We start from the raw sequence: 12,379 nt of genomic DNA, 5'->3' as shown, positions 1-12,379 counted from the left end.
TTTTGCCATTTAATAATAATTTATCACTCATATTTTTTCCTAACCATTTTTATAATTAATTTTTAATAATAAATTCACCATCTACTTTCACACACGCACACACACACATATATATATATATATATTCTCACACATCAATATATTTGTCAACACTTACAACCATTGCACAAAATCAAGTTGAGTCGAATCACGATCCCACTCGAAAACCAAATACAAGCTTAACGATTCGGAATTTTATATGTGATCTTATTAGTGGTTCCAAGGACAAGTTTAATGGGGATAATACATCAGGTACCCTAGCATGAATAAAAAGTGATATTTCACAAATAGCAATTTAATCTTATCTTCCATAACATATAAAAGGGAAAAATATATGTCATAGCACAATATTTTACTTTTGTGTCAATTTTATCATACATTTTAAAATTAGACTATATAGCACATCATTTAGGGTGTAGTGTCAATCATAACATAATATTTTATTTTTGTGTCAATTTTCTTATAACTTTTTAAAATTACTTTATATAACACATCGTTTAGGATGTAGTATCAATTATGGCATGATATCAAATTCTCCGTAAAAATTAAATGGAAGGTCGATGTGGCGCATCGATGGATGAATAGTGGGCCTAGAATCTTTCCATATGCGAAGTAACCCATATTCTGACATGCCCAGTGCTTTTTTTTTTCTCCCCCGACTCCTTAATCATCAAAACACGAATTCTTTTCCCGTCTCTTCACACATCTTCCGCATCACTGCAATCCTAAATTTCTCTTCAGTTAAGCACTTTGCCCTTTCTTTCTTCTCTTCACCCACATGTTGGTGAGTCTCTCTCTCCACACTTCTCCCTCTTTTGTTCCTATAGAAGAAAATGAATTAAGGTTTGCATTTCATTTGATAGGTATGAGCTTTCCTTTTTTTTTTCCTAATAAATTTTCATCAATTGTTCACTATATGAATTGTAATAAGTTCAATATGTGATTTCTTTTCATTCTATTGATGGTGTGGTTGTTTCAAAAAGAGCAATCTCGTACACGAATAGGGTAGAATGGGATTTGGGTATTTGATGGTGAAGGAGTCGGTTGGGTACAAGGGCACAAGAAGAATCGAAATATGAGTTATTCCGCATGTGGCTAAAGTGTGGGCTCATTATTCATCCACTTGTGCCACACATTAGCCTTCCATTTAATTTTCACGAAAAATTTAATGTCATACTATAATTGACAAAATACCCTAAATGATGTGCTATATAGTGTAACTTTAAAATATTGTAATAAAATTGACACTAAAGCAAAATGTTGTGTTATGACATATATTTTTCCCCATATAATACATGGAGTCTACCTGCGCCATGTGGCTTGTGAAAGAGTTTCTCTTCCATTTTTTGGTTCATCAAAGAAATTTTTGTAGTAACCAATATAGAGTATAATTGGAATTAATGATAAAACTACATATGTATAAAAATTATGAACTCTCTATTAGTAGTAGATGATTTAGATTTTTCCAAAAAAATGTATTAATTTTTAATTTTCATACAGTATAAAAACGAAAATTTCTCCAAGTTAATGTTAATTTAAAATTTTTAATGTATCTAATTGGGAAATCATGATCACTATATAACAGAACTTAAGTTGCCGACTAATTTTAAATGGACGAAATTTACTTGCAGTTCGATTTCGAATTTCATTAAAACCATCTACTAGTCATAATCATACCCAAGCGAAAATTAATCTTAGTCAATAGGCTAATATAGTTTTGTTTTCATCGAAAATGATAATGATATTTCTAATACCACAAATAAAAATAAACTACTTACATTAATGAAAAATTGAATAGATTTTTTACTAATATGGTTTGATATTAGGTAATTCGGCACTCGTTTCACTCAAGTAAAATCTTAGATGTGAGTCTTGTGATTAGGAGAAATTCACGATCGGGTGAGATTTATCATTTAGTGGATTGACTTCGTTCCAATCAAGGTTTAATCGAATTCATTTAGTGGACAGACTCCGCTCCAATCTAGATTTAATTAAATTCGTTGGACTTTCAGATATGAGATGGTGCATATCAAAAATAATTTATATAATTAGAAATAAATTAAGAAATAAAAATAAAAAAGAAAAATTAAATGAAATAAAAAAAAGAAAAGAAAAGAAAAGAAAGAGAAGGGTGGATCCTTGCAAGTATAGAAAACCACCCTACTCTCCCCAGTTAAAGGACGGACCAGAAATTATGGTTTTATACAATAATAACTTTGAAACTCAAAACTATGGGAAAGTATTCAAGAAATATATTTATCATGCAATAAACAAGGGATAACATAACTCAGCATTCTCAGAATTTTATTAGAAAATATATATATGCATACACACACACATATATATATGATTGTGCTCGAGCGTAATTGGACATTTTAGGTAACGAGTTAAAAGTTTTATTTTTCCTTTTAGGCTTTTTTTTTGTGAAAGGTAAACGTTATTTTGTAAATTGAAAAGGGTAGTGACATTTTAATTATTTTATTCCCCTCAAATGCTCCCACAGAATTGAAAATTGACTTTAATAATTAGAATTGCAATCTCTTCCGTTTCTCCTTGCCTCAAAAATGACAAGCCGAACAACTGATTTTGTTCTCCTTCATTTCATGCAATGTCTTTCAATTTGAGGTGCTAAGCTTGTCGGGCCCTACTAGCTGGGATGTTGCTATGCGGGCCCACTCATCTAAAATCCCGTAGTTTGATCTTTAAAAAACAAAGCGTTAGTCCAAGAAGAGAAAAACATGACCTTTTTGTGTTGTCTTCTATTATATATTTATGCGATCGAAAAGATAAAACGAGTATTCAATGTCACATATAGATGAGGCAACCAGGAGAAAGTTTTACGGCGGAATCAATAAAAATGTTTCTATAATACAATTAAGTTTTTTTTTCAAAATTTAAATACAATTTTTCAAAATTGTGTAATTACTAAAAATCTAAGTAAAACTTTTCTAAATTTGGGTAAATTATTGTAATTGTAGGTAATTTACTAAAAGTTCAAGTAATTCATTCACAAATGATCAACTTAAAATAGTCTACTTTACTTAAAGCGACCGTAATTTACTTAATATATTTGTTGAGGTACTTGCAAGTATGATATATAATGATTTACCTTAAATCTTCCCATCGATTTTTTCTTTTCGATTACCAGGCCTACGAATCCAGTATAATGAAATAGAAATCATAAATAGTTAATAAAGAAATTCAACAGTCTCACAACGAGTATCGAACCTAAAACTCTTGATTAACAAGTGATGGCGTGTGCTACTGCGTTACACTCTCTTTGATCTTACTAATCATTTAGAATACATGGGACAAGGTAAATGAGCAAAGCTACTTGCATCAATAGCCACTTGAACTCGGTCTGATGTTTTCAAGTTCAGTTCAAGCTCAGCAGTTCAACAGGTTGAACTTGAACTTCATGATACTCGACTCGGTAGCAGATGACCTTTCTTTGATTGCTACTAAACATATCATTGATTTTTATTTTATGTATGATTCTTACTGAACATATTGTCTTGCTTTTACAAAATTTAATAATGACTTACTTGATAACTTTTGTACTATTTTATGTCTAAAGGTTTCTTCCCATGACACAACAAACACTATGTTATTATAAACGAGTCTCATGGAACTTCAAATATATATATATATATATATATATAAGGACATGGAGAGTGACACTAGTGAGAATGAAATGCATGAATTTACAGTTTCAAATAGAGAGTGGTATCATTGTGCGGAATTTTCTTTTTATTACAAAGAGGCTCAAGAGTTAGTATAATGAAAAAAAATTCTAAATAACTAATAAAGATGTATTAATAGTTCTACTAGGTATTGAATTTGCGACATGTAGGTTAACAGGCGAGGATTTGCACTACTGCACTACACCCTCTTTTACTTCTTTTTTTTTTCTTTTCTTGTTCGGTAGTAATGTGAGGAATTTTCTTCTGTTCCAGGGCTCCGGAACTAAATTTTACAAACTTTACTTGGAAATGGCTCATATCACATTCTCTTCATCTTCCCTGGCGTGGGTATATGTATGGGCAAAGAAGGATGATGTCATCATGTCATCATCATCATCATCATCATCATCTTACTCTTTGTTTTCCCAGTTGAAAGAAAAAGGATCGGTGGCATGGGAAGAAACGTTAGATAACATTGACATATCAATGTAGCATGAGTAAATTTCAATCAAATGTCTAGGAAAAACAAGAAATAATTGATACTGATTTCATAGTATCATATGTCAATAAAAATTTGCTTACCCAGTCTAGATGCGAGTTTCACCAAACATTTTCTCACATGGAAAGGCTCATACAAGGGCAAACACCCTCCATCAATTTTTAGAGCTGCTCTATGGGCACTTTAATGGACTCAGTTGACCTCTTCTTTTAAGTTTAACCCTATATATAGTAGGAGAAATGAAGAGAAATGAAGGGAAATGGAGAAATTTATATGGACTTTTTTTTATATAAATTCCTCCACTCCCCTTGCTCTCCGTTTTCTCTCCCTTCTCTCAAACGCAAGGAATACCTTTTACTAGCTCGAAGCAGCCCAAAGCATGCTTAACTTATTTATATCACTTATTCGAGTGCAATCTCCATGATTAAAGTGTTATAGAGCTCATCAAAGAGGTATAGCATAGTGGTGTACGTTCTCACTTGACAAATAAAAGTGTAGAGAATTGAGGCCGTTAACCAAATGGGTCATCGATCAGGTATATATAAGTACAGCTAGGTACAATGAAGGTGTCCCGATACAATATAACTATAGAAGATAAGTGTATCACAGATATCCCGAAATATATTCTAATATATCCCCTCAATCTATTGGGAGAGTAGATACTGACATATTACAACGGTGAGACTGAAAGAGGGACACTAATAAGTTTTTGGTGAGAATGTCCGCTAATTGGCTCGAAGTCGAAACATAACGGATAAGTAAATCCCCATGTTGTAGCCTCTCCTGTACAAAATGATAGTCAACCGCAATATACTTCGACTGCTTATGCTAAATCAGATTTGCAGCCAAGTAGGTCATGCTAATGTTGTCACAACAGACAATAATTGGACTTGGCGTGTGACAGTCAGTATCTTGAATGAGCTGTAGAAGCCATAGTGTAGGCAAGCGCACAATATTTGCCCTCAGTAGAGCTCTTGGATATGGTGGGTTGCTTTTTGCAGTGCCATAAAATAAGATTAGGTCCAACAAAGACTGCATAGCTAGTAGTAGAGCGTTGAATATCTTGACAATCGGCCCAATTGGCATCGATGTAAGCCATCGTTTGAAGATCCGAGGAGCGACGGAAGGAGAGACCATTCGAGACAATGCCCCTGAGATACCTCAGGATACATTAGCAGCTTGCAGGTGAGCTGTACATGTTGCATGCATAAATTGACTAACACAATTCACAGCAAGGCAAATGTTAGGCCGAGTGATTGTTATGTTTTGTAAAGTACCAACCATGCTCCTATATTTAGTAGAATCCACTAATAACTCCCAATCAGTCAATGATAAGCTAGTGCGGGATGGCAAAGGAGTTTTACCTGCAGCTGATTTGTCAAGTCCAAACCAAGCCAAGATATCAAAGATGTATTTTTGCTGAGATAGAAAACAGAGTATCAGATGAATGACATACTTGAATGTCAAGGCAATAGTGTAAAGGACTTAAGTCTTACATGGTAAAATCATCAGATAGAATCTGAACAAAACAGTCTAGAAAGGATGTAGAGTTGCCAGTAAGGATTATATCACCAACGTAAAGAAGTAGTAGGATAGTGTGAGATCCATTACGGTAGATAAATACGTAGGAGTCCACTAAACTAGAAGCAAATAAAAGAGAACAGAGAAAGCTACTAAAGAGAGTGAACCATGCCCTTGGAGCCTGCTTAAGACTATACATAGATCTATGTAGATGACAAATATGCTTAGGGAAAGAAGGATGAACGAAAACATGATGTTGTTTCATGTAGACCTCCTCTTTTAAGTGACCATGAAGAAACTCATTTTGAGCATCTAGTTGTCGAATGTCCCAAGAATTAGGGTGAGCAAAGGAAAGAATAAGATGAATGGTGAATGATTTTACAACTGGACTAAAAGTCTCATGATAGTCAATACCTAGCTGCTGCCGGAATCCTTGAGCTGAATGTGGATGAGGTTTGAGATATTCAGAGCCGTGATAATTCCAGCCGGTAGAGCGGCAGGCGAGGAAGAAGTATTGACCGTAGTGCCAGGAGGTGGGACTTCGGAGGGAGTGGTGAGGGTCGGGTTAGGGAGAAGATCACCACTAGTATTAGAGTGATCGAACTCAGTAGCCTAGTGGATCGGCAGAGAGGTGGCAGGGACAGGTAAAGAAACGAAGAGGAGAGGCCGAGAGTTGGGTTTGTGGGGAGAGTTTGTAACCCTATGCTCCGATACCATGTAGAGAATTGAGTTCGTGACTCATTTGAGTCATCGTGTCATGTATATATAGGTACAACTAAGTACAATGAAAGTGTCCCAATACAATATAAACTATCTAAAGTGAGTGTATCTAAGAGATCTCGAAATATATTCAACCCAATTATCTACAGTCAAGTAAGCAGACTGATGTTAATTAATGATGCGTATAATACAACACAAATTGTTTTAAAAGATTTGTATCATCAATTTTATGTTCGTTCTTTTAAGAAAATAAAATAGAACGGATTATTTTCCGCAGAATAAGTTTGTTTGAGCCAAAAACATAATACCTAATGCAAAATGAAAAGGGATCAAATAAGGGGGAGAGTTGGTCTAAATCAGACCCCAACTCCTTATCTTCCGAGGCCGTGCGCGAGGGATCAGATTTTCCACTGGTGGCAAAGTGATTATTTCACTTCTTCGATGATTATGATGTCTTATGTTCACTTTAACAGGTGTACATTTATATAATAGAGCTTCCTCATTTGGTTTAGAGAAGATGTAACAATTGGTAGCAACAATGTGCTTTATTGAAAACAGTCCGCCCCCTTTATATATTGGTTTGAGTTAGAAATGTTATTGTTCTTGCGTGTATATATATATATATATATATATTGGGAAATTAATCTGTCTTCCATATGTTTGTTAGGACCAGCGTAATTATTTTATGTGAAAAATACCGTTCAGAACCATCATAAACATTTTTTGGAATGAATATGTTCATATCTTATTTTTTTCAATTTGTAACATCATAAGAAATTTTCGGAAATAATTTAATTAATTTATAGATGAAGTAAATTGGTAATTCTAACCTTATTTAATAAAATCCATGAATTACTTGTAGTAGGGATTGTGATTTTAATAGTTAATACCTATATCTACACTATTATATATATATTTATAAAAGTCGGAGCCAACCGCTTGACAATGCTAAGTAAGATTTAGGTAATTTATGATTGAATGGCTCTTGAAGTTTTCACCAATTACAATTCGAAAAAGAACATAATTTCATTGTACCTCATCATTCATGGGATTATAAAGGCTTTTGTTTTATTTATAAAAGAAGAAAAACCTCTATTATGGTCTTATGATTAAAACAAAATAAAAGATCATTATTTGTGTATACACATTCTCGACATTTTCATAAAAATAAAGCACAAACTACCATACTCCTACATGCTACTAGAATATAATTTTTTAAAAGCACAAAACTAGACATTCAGCTAACTACCCTATCATAAATCATCAATCATATGAGAACCAAGAAAACATTAACTGAAATAGGATTAATATGAAATTTATTTTTAACTATATATGTGGTCATAAACTCAAGATAAAATAACATAAAATAAAATAACCTACTCTGCTAATTTGGTTAAGGACAAACCTTCATTAAATGCAAACATTTTATATTATCTATAAGCTTCAACCATAATTTCACTATGCCTAGCAATTGGTAGCTTGAGTATACACGCGATATAAAGAGAGAGGTCCCTCTTTGTTCTCAGTTTTTCTTCCCCAGTTTACACGAGAAATATATTTTGATTAATAAGAATCATTAATTTAAGGATAAAATGTAAAATTACTCATAAAAACTACCTAGTTATCTTGCTACTACAACTTTTTCTCTCCTCTTTCCTCTCTCCTATCCTTTCTCCCTTTCTTTATGGTACGTTATTCTTTTGGTCGGTGATACAGCAGAGGTAGCGGCAAATCGGTATCTAGAGAAAAATAAGTTTTGATGACTCTATCTCAAAGGAAACGGCATCCGGAGCAAAACTCATGCTTTGCTGTGATTTTTCGATATTTAAAGCAAATTCTATCGTTTAGGGCCTCAAACATGCATTTAATCATTATTTGGGTATTTTTGTAATTTTAAAAAAGTTTATTTATTTTCATGCAATTTAGATTTTCTTAATCCCTATTTAAGCTTTGTAAGCCCAAGGGCTGAAACAGTTAATTTCGGATTTATCAATAAAGTTGTGGAGCTACTGTGCTCTTTCTCCCAATCTCGGATTTGTTTTCGAGTTTGATGCTTATTCCTGGTATTCGTAAAATCAACAGGTAATAGAAAATCATAGTTCCGGTATTCGTGCGTGAATCAATGGGTCTGTGATAGGTTACTTGCGTGTACGCTGCGTCAGTCGATCCATTCTCCCCCTTTTGAACATTGCTTATCTCTCAAGCTCCAAGATCAAGTTTTCATGCTTTTATATATAATAACAATTTTATTATTTTCATTAATTATAATTGAAATTGTAAATTAATAAGAACTAACCAGAATACCCATTATATTTTCTTTTACCTGAATATAGATAAAACCTATATATTGATTAACATATTTGATTTTCTTTTTTTTACTTTTTTATATGTATTCCCGTGCTAAGCATGGGTGTGTTACCTCTAGTGTGTGTGCATATGTATATATATATATATATATACACAAATGCTAGAAACTTGTGCTCGCTTTACGCGCAAGTGTTACATTTATTTTTAAAATTTTCATTTATAATCATTATAAACAACCATGAAATATTAACTTTTCTCTGGTAATATATAATTTTTCTTTAATTCTTCATTTTGATCGATGTGTATTATGGTATTTGGAAGTCCAAAGGTTTCTGATTAATCCAGTTAGAGCCGGGTTATCCACTAAGATGTAAAGCTCTCTCAACGTGATTTTTTCCATTCACAATACTCGAATCCGAGATATTATTTTAGGGGAACAAGCGCCGAATAATTTAAGCGAACTCATGTTGGTTAATTAGGATAGAGTTTTTTGGTAACTACCAAAAATAACAAATAAAAAAGTTGAAGAAATTTTCTGGTTACATTTAATTGGTGCGTGGTGGTTAATTTATTACTTTATCCTTCAATCTAATGGCCATAGTTTTTTTTTTAGTAAACTCGTGTGAAGGACACTTTAAGAAAAAAGAACAAGTTAGAAGAAAACTTTATTTTCTCCCCATTTTTTTCGACGTGTACACAAATATTCTGAAATTTAATAGGTCACGATTAATTCAGTTTAACACAGGTCGACTTACTCTCTATTTAAATCAACTCACTAGAGGGTAAAGCTCGCTCAGGACACTTTTCTTCTCCGTTTGATAATAGTGTAGGTATGTGGAGACGTATGTATTTATATTATAATATTCATCTAAAACTTTGGTGTGTTTGGTTTTAGAGTTGAGTTGAGTTGAATTTTGATTTTAATTGTGTTGTAATGATTGTGTTGTTGAATTATGAGAAAAAGTATGAAAAAATAATGAATAGTTGAGAGAATTTAGTATTAAAAATTGAATTGAGTATAATGAAATTATATGTAGGTTTATGTATGGAATTCACATTTTTTACTTTGAAGAGTTAATTTTTGTTGTGTAATAAATATAGTTAAAATTAGAGTTAAAATCTTAAAATTCGATTGCGAAACCAAACTGAGTGTTAGTTTTCATGTGGTGCGACTTTAGTTGAGTCCTTTTGTTTTCTGGGTGGGAGGTCACGTGTGTGTGGTGAGTAGAACAAAATTACAAAATGATAATGACAATGTTCTAGCAAGCGGACTCGACCGGCTTTCCGGCCCACGTTTCCCTCCGAAGGACAAAAGGAGTTTTAGTTTGTTTTTTTTTTTTGGGTGAACAGCGCAGGAGAATATATGGATGTTAACATATCGGCAATAGTACTAACTGCAAAATGGCGGGGAGAGAAAAGCATAAGTAAAATTACATCATGTAAATTTGATGAAATATACATTTCGTGCCACTAAAAATATCTTTACTGTCGTTTTTCTTACTTATTATTATTTTATATTTTAATATTAATTTACTCAAGAGTTGTTTAATGAATCCCAGGATTTCAAATCACGGGATGGCGTGAATACTACTACGTTGGGCTTGGTCAAACTCGTTTTTGCATACAATTATATTACAACGTTGCATACTCATCTTGTGGAGAATGTGGCCCATATTATCGTATAATTTAGTCAATACCATACTTGAATAAGATTTTGTTGATTAATTTGGTTTTTTTTTGGGTCAATAATTAGGTTAGTTTGTGTCGTTGTTTTTTTCTAAATTTGATCTTGATAATATTATATTTAGATTTTCATTTTACATATTTTTAGCTTTTTTTTCTAGTGTATATATATGTAATATATTTTTTTAGCTTTCATATTTGCAGCCGGTTATACAACTTATGAATCACTCAAAACAATAAACCTTTTGCAATTTCAATCTTGGCCACTACGTAATTTCATCAAAATTAAAATGACGCTCGAATAAAATTATAACTTCTAAACAATTAGATGAAAATACCCGTTATCTCATAAAAAATTTTAAGGCACAATTCATAACAACATATAAAATCATCAAACTTAATAACTGGGCTTACAGGTAATTTGTCCACATTAAATCAAATAATTTAAACTGATTGATGGTAGAATTCAGTCCTCATATAGCGATGATTATCTCGTTATCTTCCCGACTGTAAATGTCCCTCAGCTCTCGAATAGCCATCCATGAAATAGACCCACACACTTTTCCAACGGGAAATGGTGGCTATGAAATTTGACATGCACAAGTTCGTTCCTGCACCTCTCTCTCTGCGTCTCTATCTCTGTGTGATGATTTGCATGTGTCTAAGCTAAAGGAATGTAGAAAAGTTCGACATCACAGTCAAAGAGGGTGTCATCTTTACGTCATCAACGCCCGTAGTGCCTGAGTCGAACAATGGCCTCCATATATACTCCCATTTATATATAGAGCGTTGCTAGCGTATGGACGCTCCTTAAAAAGTGGGTTTTATGGAGACTCCGAAAAGAAATAAGCTCTTGTCTTTTAATAAGATAATTTATTATTCAACAAGAGTTTTATTATATTGAAAAATAATAAATTTTTGATAAAATAACAAGAATTATTATTAGTAAGTATCTTATTATTTTCAAAATAATGAGTTTTTTGCTAAATAATAAATTTCTTGTTATTTAACAAATTTCTTATTATTTAATTACTGATAATCACCCGACAATATGCAACGTAGCATGCTCCGATTGACCTCCGTAAATACTCCATTTTAAAGAGCCTCCATAGGGAAATTAAATCCTTATACATAACCCTACAAATTTAAAACTACAAAAATAGACTAATAAAAATATTAGTTAAATGGTAAGCAGTTCACTCCTAAAGGAGGAGAACACAATTTCAATATAGGGAAGCACACTTGTTAGAAGGGAGAACAACCTTTATTGTTCAATGTCCATACTAAATTAGTCCGATTCTATTGGGTTTCTGATACCAAGTACGCATCAAAAAAAAACCATAGAAATAGAAAGGACAAATTTATAACAGCCTTTCACATATTGGAGTCTGAACAGGACCATTTTAGACTTGAAAAAAAAAAAAACTCTGCAATAATGTCAGGTGGTGGTTCAGCAGTAGATTAAGCTCCTATTGGAAAAAGAAAATAGCGCAGTGACGTGCACGATCTCGTCTATCAATTGAAAAATTATAGGTTTAACTCATGCCCTTTTATAACTATTATAATTTTTATTTTATTATTTTAAATTCATAAATCTATCTTATATCTATTTTTTTTTAAAAGATATATTAAGCTCCCTTAGATGGATTGTACTTGCAGTCTTGGAGTTGATCCATACTCACTTGAAACATTTTTTCGTTTTTAGAATCAGGCATTTTTCAGTTGTAAGAGAGATTCATGACCCTCTAAGAAATGGAAATTCTAATAACTAATAAATTGGCACGCGTAATTCTACCACGAGAATCGAACTTATAATCTCTTCATTGATCGGTGAGGATTTATACTACTGCACTACACTCTCTTTCTGGTCTAGAATTAGTTTTAATTAATAGATTGAGAGAATATGAGAATCTTAAAAAGAGAAAGC

This window comes from Punica granatum, chromosome 4, assembly GCF_007655135.1.
Source record: "Punica granatum isolate Tunisia-2019 chromosome 4, ASM765513v2, whole genome shotgun sequence".
Classification (NCBI taxonomy): domain Eukaryota; kingdom Viridiplantae; phylum Streptophyta; class Magnoliopsida; order Myrtales; family Lythraceae; genus Punica; species Punica granatum.
The sequence above is the reverse complement of the archived record's forward strand: the minus strand, read 5'-3'. Positions refer to the sequence as shown.